This window comes from Mixophyes fleayi, chromosome 12 (genome assembly GCF_038048845.1).
Source record: "Mixophyes fleayi isolate aMixFle1 chromosome 12, aMixFle1.hap1, whole genome shotgun sequence".
Taxonomy (NCBI): Eukaryota; Metazoa; Chordata; class Amphibia; order Anura; family Limnodynastidae; genus Mixophyes; species Mixophyes fleayi.
This window is the reverse complement of record NC_134413.1, coordinates 16,496,404-16,505,710: the sequence shown is the minus strand read 5'-3', so window position 1 is coordinate 16,505,710 and position 9,307 is coordinate 16,496,404. Positions and strand designations below refer to the sequence as shown.

At 38.5% G+C, this 9,307-nt stretch overlaps 1 protein-coding gene across 1 annotated transcript in view; it reads left to right on the top strand.

Moving 5' to 3' along the window:
• Positions 1–9,307, top strand: part of FANCM (FA complementation group M) — an 89,955-nt gene that overhangs the window by 34,070 nt on the left and 46,578 nt on the right. The window lies entirely within an intron of this gene.

The window sequence follows — 9,307 nt, the reverse complement described above, 5'->3', positions numbered from 1 at the left end:
GTGACGGGTCAATATTTGGCCAATCCTCTGAGAGATTAACATGAAAGCAGATGCTTAATGCAAAAGTCATTGCTTTCTGCTTTGGTGGCACGGTGGTTAGCATCGCTGACTCACAGCGCTGGAGTCATTGGTTCAATTCCTGGGCAGGGCTCAGTCTGTGGTTTGTATGTTCCCTCCCCCCGTATTTGTATCGGTTTCCTCCCACACTCCAAAATCACACTGATAGGTTAATTGTCTGCTGATTAAAATGGACCCTAGAGTCTGTGTGTTGGGTAATTAGACTGTAAGCTCCAATGGGGCAGGGACTGATATGACAGATATAATCTGTACAGCGCTGCTTAATGTGGCGGCGCTATTTGATCAATAGCGATATACCACAGTTGCCGACTGCCTCTAATATTCAGGAAAACTCCCGTTATTTAATGATTTGTTGATAAAAATACACTTATTTTTTAGCACTGACTAAAGGACAATAAAGTTTCTCCCTTCGTATTAGGTGTATTTCTTACTAAATATTCTTATTGAATATTTAAGATGCAAAAATACATTAGAAACAAATCTAGTACACATGACCTAATAATTGTAGTACTTCAAGGTACAGCGAGGCAGTATCACCCGTAATGTGCTGACATTCATAGTCAGCAAAGTGTCCTCAATATGATTTTTAAACGTTGGCAAATAGGATGCACCTATTAGTACCTGCTGTGCCCACATAGGTTTATTATATCAAGGTGGCATTTATTGGGTATGAGGGGGCCTGGGTATATAGAATGTGGGATAGAGACAATAATGTCCCTGTTTTTACGCACATATCCAGGAACGAGATTTCATTCTGCGGGATTAGATAGTATTTTAGAAGTTATTTTGTCTATTGAGCTAGCTGGGTGAGGAGATATTATTTTGTGGTGAACCATGGCTGTATTAGACCTTAGTTGCTGCCATTGAGATGGCTTTTTCTCAATCTAAGCACAATTTATAAGGGAAGCAGAATATTATTTATTGCATATTAAAGACCTTGAGAAGATAACATTAGGGTAATAGAAATAAACACAGCTTCACTCTCTACTTAATGTCATCATTTATGCGAGACCGAATTAAGGGTGAAGGAGCAGTTGTCAGTGGATTGTAGCCTACACAAACAGTGGTTTGACTAGATTGACGTAATATTGTTGCTCTAAACATTTTGGCTATCTGAGGTAGGTGATGTTATTTTAGGTGCTGGGGGGTGATCCCAACGCTTGACCCTTCTCCCATTCTGTTTGCTCCATTGGCCGTCGTTCTTCCCCCTGATTTGTACTTGTAGTGTTGCCTCGTAAGGGTAGAAACTAATTGCAGCTTTGTTGTCTGTGATGATTACCCTAGAGCAGTGGTCAGGGAACGGACAAATTACCCCAAATGGGGTAAAAATGAAATTCCTGGGGGTAATGCTGCCGATTCACATGCTGTCAGTTGGATTGTAGACCTCTTTAAATGTGAAATTGCTGTTGTACCAGAAGAGCCTCAAGGGTTGGCAGAAGCACTTCTTGAGCTCCGATGCAATAATGAAGCACGTATTGCATTTGAAAACAAAGCAGATCTGTCATATTTTTGGATGCCAACAGCTGCAAAGGCATCAAAATTGCACACGAGGAGGCCGTCAAAAAGTTGCTGCATTTTGCAACAACCTACCTTTGCGAACAAGGATTTTCCACTCTAACGAACATAAAAGCAAAGCAGAGAAATCGATTGGACGCTGAATGCCCCAATATTGATGCTCTCATATCAAAAATGAAGCAACATCATTTCTCCAAAACCTGAAGTTTTGATGTTGAAGCTTTCAAAGAAATTTTGAATAGATTCAATAAAATCTTGAATTCCAATAATTAATATGATTTCCTTCCTTTCAAATCAAGGGGGTAACGTCGGCGTATCTAAATATATTTGGGGGTAAAAGGTAAAAAAGTTCCCTGACCCCTGCCCTAGAGACTATTATACCACATTAAGCTTGGGCAAGGATTACCTGACCTACTTGGTTATTGGTAAGGACTGACTTTATACAGCAAACATACTGGATTGATGACCTTCTGCCCTGAGAGTAGTATGGACCTCTAATATAAATTAATGGTCCGTCACTTGTCTAAATTGGGTCATTTTTATATACGTGGGGGGAATTTTTGTATAGGTGAGTGTCCCGTCTAAACCCCCCCTTCCCGGTCCCTCGCATGGTTGTGAGCTGGTACAAATGTGGACTCACTCTGCTGGTGGCAAGCCTAGAGTGGGGGTGAGCCTTTTCCTGAAGATTCGCTCGATCCTCATTCCTGATTGGGTCACATAGTATTCCTCTTGGCTGATTACGGCACTAATCCGTTCTTATGAAATTGGTTCTACAACAAAGCTTCACTCTCTGTATTTCAGTAAGGTGAGGGAAAACACTATTGTTTTTGATTTGGATGTTTTCAATGTGTTGCATCAATAAGCTTTAACCTTTTATGTGCAAGTTGCTGTCTTAATATATTTTGTGTATTATGATTTACTGATGGAAAACTTGTTTTATTTTGACATAATTTCCTATCCGATTATATATATCGGATAGGAAATTATGTCAAAATAAAACAAGTGTACAATGTGTGTGTGTGTGTATATATATATATATATATATATATATATATATATATATATATATATATATATATATATATATATATATATATATATATATTAAAACAATGTGAAAAAGACAACGGCGCTCAGTGCAAACACCAATGATCACGTGTTTAAAAACCTGTGCTCAAAATATTTAAAATCACATACATTAGGCTGCTTCCCTTTGATACATCAGCTTGCAGATGTACAATCTAAATAAACAAATGAGAAAAAGAAGCGCCAGAACATAGTGTGATATTGCCAAGTTAGAGCAGTGATCAGATTGATTATCAAATTATCCTCGTACCAGATGAATAATATAATTTCGCTTATCTGAGATAGTATCCCTCTGCGAACTCCAAATCCTTCTTATGCAGATTAGGGTATTCCAGACTAGAACTCAGATAGAAAATAGCAAACAATAGAGTAGTGCGTTTTAACAAAAGTGAAACATCATTTAATTCATAAAATTGTATCCATAAACAGCAAATTCATTGCCCGTACATTATATAAAATCAATTCAAGCTTATCTGTGCACTAAAATCATCCACAGTCCAGTTATGATCTCGCCAGACACCGGTAATCCTGGCTCCTTGACATCAATATACCGACAGTCGGTATATTGATTTTATATAATGTACGGGCAATGAATTTGCTGTTTATGGATACAATTTTATGAATTAAATGATGTTTCACTTTTGTTAAAACGCACTACTCTATTGTTTGCTATTTTCTATCTGAGTTCTAGTCTGGAATACCCTAATCTGCATAAGAAGGATTTGGAGTTCGCAGAGGGATACTATCTCAGATAAGCGAAATTATATTATTCATCTGGTACGAGGATAATTTGATAATCAATCTGATCACTGCTCTAACTTGGCAATATCACACTATGTTCTGGCGCTTCTTTTTCTCATTTGTTTATATATATATATATATATTATAATGTGTGTGTGTGTTTTTTACAAGTGTAACGTGTACAGGGTGCTAAAAAAAAAAAAAGCTGTCTTCAGAGGTCACAGAAATCATTGTTTGGAGTCCATCTGTGTATAACTAAAGTGTTTCAGTTGATTTCATAATGAATGCACCTGTCTGTGAGAGGGCACGTCCAAACTAGAGCTTCATCGTGCAGATCAAAGAATATCCAAAACAATTACAAGTAAAGAAAGGTGTCTGTAAAGCACCAATCAGGGGAAGGAGAGATTTCTAAGACTTTAATTATCCTTCATAAATAAATTTAGAGACTAAGGCACAACATTGAATTTGTCCAGAACAGGCCGTCCTCCAAACCGGAACATCTGTGATAGAAAGGCCACCAAGAGGGAACTCCAGCAGAGTGGCAGAGATAGAGGAGAGCATTTGTGGGATGACAATAGCCCGAGCACTTTACAAATCTGGGTTTTAAGTGACGGCGACATAATGGAAACTCACATGAAATCTGCTTGGAGTTTGCAGAAAACCATGTGGAAGACCCACATACATGGATGAAGATTCTCTGGTTTGATGAGCCCAACATCTAACTCAGGAGTCAGGGAACTTTTTTACCTTTTATCCCCAAATATATTTAGATACGCCGACGTTACCCCTCTATTTAAAAGGAAGGAAATTATATATTATTAATTATTGGAATTCAAAATTTTATTGAATCTATTCAAAATTTCTTTGAAAGCTTCAACTTCAAAACTTTAGGTTTTAGAGAAATGATGTTGGTTCATTTTTTGTACGAGAGCATCAATATTGGGGCATTTTGATGTCTGAGCAATTTGGATACAGTCTTCAGCGTCCAATCGATTTCTCTGCTTTGTTTTTATGTTCGTTAGTGTGGAAAATCCTTGTTCGCAAAGGTAGGTTGTTACAAAAAGCAGCAACTTTTTGACTGCCTCCTCGTGTGCAATTTTGATGCCTTTGCAGCTGTTGACAACCAAAAATGACAGATCTGCTTTGTTTTCAAATGCAATACGTGCTTCATTATTGCATCGGAGCTCAAGAAGTGCCTCTGCCAACCCTTGAGGCTCTTCTGGTACAACAGTAATTACACATTTTAAAGGGGTCTACAATCCAACTGCCAGCATGTGAATCGCCAGCATTACCCCCACAAATTTTTAAATTTTTACCCCATTTGGGGTAATTTTACCCCTGTTCCCTGACCACTGATCTAACTGATTGGCCTCTTTGTTAGGTGTTATATTGGGAATAGCCTAACAGAGCATCTTCCTTATAACAGAACACCATCTGTACCATCTCTACCATGAAGCATGGCGGTGGTGGCATAAGGCTGTGAGGATGCGTCTCCGCTTCCAGGTCAGGAAATATTATCAAAATAGAGATAAGCAAGATGGGTAGTGCAACTTACAGTGTATAAATCTTGGATGAAAACTGATTAAAGACACTTTTGTTTCAGTGATGTAAGAAAATGTAATTGTTTTTTATAGCCACTGTATTTTAACATCTATGTTCTATAGATTCTCTATTTAAGATGTTATCTGATCCTAATATAAATCCTTATAGGAAAGAAACGCCAATGACACAAATGACTCGCACATTACTTTATTTATGTCTTTTTTTAATAATTTAATTGAACAGCCACATTGTTTGTTGGAAGAAATATATTGACTAGTGCTTTAGCATCAATGGCTTCAATTAGTAAGTGCCAATGTCAAAGGGCTAAGGCATGATCTAATTAGCATGGGGCCCCTCTTCAGACAGTCCAGAGTACACATTCCCAAAGAAAGGTACAAACCCAAATGAAGCCACTTCCCCACATCACATCAAACAAAAGACTTCCATCCGCAAAGGCTTATTGTATCAGATATATACCCAAGAAATCATGCATTCTCTCTAGTAAGATTAAAACAAACGAGTTTCTTCCCTGGTCTCAGAAATAAGGATTTCCTATATGAAAATATACACAATATCAAAAATAAGTGCATGTGCAATCATATAAATAAGCACCCTTTTTCTATTTTCTTTAAATAAATTTATGCAAGAAGTCATTTATCAGTGATCCCGTCACAGATATGATTTAATAAACGTTGCTGTTTACACTGTGCAGCTAACGCGTTATTCCCCCAGCTGCTGCCTCAACCGCTTCTTGTGGAGGAGTCCCAGCATGCGCGCTGTCGACTCCACCCCGATCCAGGAGAACCGCATTGTCAGTCGGCAGCATGGTTTAGGAGCACTGTCACGTTGCATCAGCACTAAAGTTGGGTACACACCAATGCAGTCTTACTTCAGATGCAATCTCTTTAACATTTTCACCAAGAATTTAAAGTCCTGATGAGCATGCCGATTCATGTGTACTTACCTAAACCATTTACCTTCAGATCTGTGGTCATCTATCATAAACATCTGCTGCAAAGATCCTGACTCTGCACACTCTATAGATACCTGCCTACACTGCTGGTCGTGAGTGCGTGCACACTTCCACATTTGCCAGACAACGTTCCGTCTATCGTGATTTTTAGGAAGATTATAAAATCAAATTGGCAGATCTGATGTTTTTTGGTGTGATAAAATATGGTGGTGGAAGCGTACACACTCTTGCAATATGTGACAACTGTCGTGAATTGTCATCTGCACAATAATTGTATAGGTGTGTACCCAGTGTTGCACTTTGCTCCATTTCTTGTGTTCTTACGTATGATCGCAACAAGACTGACTACGAGAATAAGCAGGAGTGCTGGTTAACTCTCTATACGCTCCACATATAAATCTCAGCTGATGCGGTCACGTTTTCCTTAGATCTACTGTCATTTACCACACTTAGGGCCAAACGAGGTCACCATGTAACACAATCTGCCACTATTTGTTTGTATATACTTATTATGTTGTTTACATTTGATATGTACACTCTAATACAGTTTTATCAAGAGTTTTGAAACAGGGTGGTGTCAACTAGTTTATGTATTACTGCTCATAGCAATTTATTTACTGATTTATTTGTTTCTTTTTTTAAATATTTACATTTTTACACTTTATTGTGCGGATTAAGATATGTTTGTTTATAATTGTACTTGTTTCTTTCCTATGTTTATAATTGTACTCCGGTTCAGACATATCACGCTTATACAATACATTTGCACAGTCCTTAGAATTGTACCTTTTTTTTATTTTTATTTAATGTATTACCTTAAGCTGGTCTTGCATGCTCTCATTGGGCAGGTGAGCAGATACTGGAGTTACTGCGGCCCCAAAACCAGATAATAATTGAAAGGAAGTTGATTGGCTCTCTATCGGTAATGTTGGTAATTGTGATTGGAGGATGACTGGTGTTAGCCCTTGTGGGTGGTCCTCTTCCAAGACCGCTAAGAGATCTGGCTCCTCAGTCTGGGCAACAGACAGCCATATCCCATATAATTAAGCTTGATCAAATAGTGACTTAACTTGCACTTTAAGGTTTTTCCACATTATTGTCACATTATGACAACACCTAGACGTGAAGAGCGATAGCAATGCGGGGGAGTTCCCCTAAACTATGGGGTTCAGTAACATTGAACCCCCCTGGTTCTACTAGTTGGGGACATTTTTTGTACCTGGTATAGGTCTGCCACTTTGTATGTTATTGGTTCCTTTGGGCAGCATGGTGGCACAGTGGTTAGCATTACAGTATCGCAGCGCTGGGGTCATGAGTTAGATTGCGACCAGGTCCTGATCAGTGTGGAGTTTGTATGCTTTTCCTCTATTTCCATGTTATTCCTCTGTGCTCCGTAGGGGCAGGGACTGATGTGAGTGATTTAAATATTCTCTGTCAATCGATGCATAATATGTAGGTGCTATATCTACTTGTTTATATAAATCCATTATTAACATCTGTTTATTATCTATTTATTTCAGATACTTTAGAAGAAAATAAATAACATACATAGTTACTCCCTCCCTTATAGACAATACCTTGGTTCTTTATACTCGGACTTGCGTGATGTCACTAGTTCCCAGTTAGACTGAATATTGGTTCACCCCACAAAAACAGCTGCCTTCAATACGTGTAGGTGATTGGTCCACGTGTGACTACCGCAAGATTGTGCATTTGTCTGTTAACAGATTAATATTGGGGAACATCCAGGAGCTGCTGGGACTTGTAGTTCCTCCGCTGTTGGAGAGCCCATAGTTTCTTGTCATTGTGCATTCTGGGACTTGTTCTAATCATCTGGGACTTGGTGAGTGTACCCCTACTCTGAACCAGCCCACTAGTATTCATATTTCCTAAAAAGTATCAAAAGGAAGAATATGACTTTTATAAAAAGAAAATATTTTCCAAATGTGTCTTCAGATCCTAGGTCAGCCTGTGAAATGTCTCCTATTTAATTGTGTTTTCCCCAAGAGCCCACAGTACCCTGCTCCGTTACGAGGTGGGTGAGTAAAGGGCAGGAGACAGTAGCAGTGACATGTGCGATGGGCATCCTGGGGTAGAACAGACAGGGGCATTAGCTGACATCGTAGATCTGCATTGGTTTTGATGAAGTTTAGGGAATGTAGGATTGTAAGATCATGTGTATTTAGTGCAAGGTCTTTCATCCTCATCCAAGATTTGTATCTTTGGCAGCGTTGTTCAGTGACCCTTATGTCCACCTCCATTCTCCTGGAGAATCACATGCGTTCACATAGGAGAGCAACAAAGGACAAATGAGTTCATAACCCGTTGTGAAGAAGCCCTTTTTTGGTTACAATATTTCTGTTTTTGCACTTTGTGGGTTCAACAACTTGGTCTTTCTCCCCTATACATCTCTGTGTATCTGTATTGTTCCTCTTACTGCGTTAGTGTGTTCTGAGGATGAGGTTATTGGAAGGCTTAGTATGTTTACTCTTAAACATATTACTTCTTTTTACAGAGTTACACTAGCAAAAGTGACATGGCCATTGACTGCTAGGGCTATTGAAACATTTAGCACTTATTTAGGGACTGGGGTCTTTCTGTTCCTTTGTCTTTTGTGTGTGTGTGTGTTCATGTCTGCAATTGGTTGTATAGAATAGTTTATGGTTTGGAAGAATGTACTGTGTGTTTGTTTGCCTGTCTACCCTTGTGTATATATTGAAAAGTGATTTTAGTGAATGTTAAAAATAAAGTATTTATCAGTGTGTGTATGTAATAATGCATTAAGTGCACAGACACGGTGTGAGTGAGATGTGCATATTAAGGGGTATACTTGTATTGGGATGGGTGCTTAACATAAGCCATTGTCAGGTTGTAGTTTATTTTAAGCTGCATTATATTTAAAGTACCGTTATCCTAACTCCCTAAAGACACGACAACCAGTAAAACAGAAGGCAATAACTCTGTTATATAGTTTATAATGAGTGGTGTATGTATCTATGTATATGTATATAATTACATGATGTGTTCATGTTTTCCCCTATTGTCAGTACATTTAGTAACGTTTGAGTGTATTGAATTGCACTGTAGGTAAGTGTGCTATGGTAAGTACACTGTGATTATGGTAAGTATGTGTTTTGAAAATGAACACTTAGGGGCCGATTTCATTTCAGCGCGATTTGCCTCGCACGTAATTTATTCGCACCCAATGCCGAGAGAGCAATTAAATTCCGGGACTTGTAATGTTCACCGTGCCTGAAAATAGCTTGAGCTACGTTCCTATGGTGCGATCAGAAATGACCTTTCATCAAACAACTACTTATAGCTAATGAGCAAGTAAATCCAGTGTTTGTAATTAAACTGTATTAAGTATAA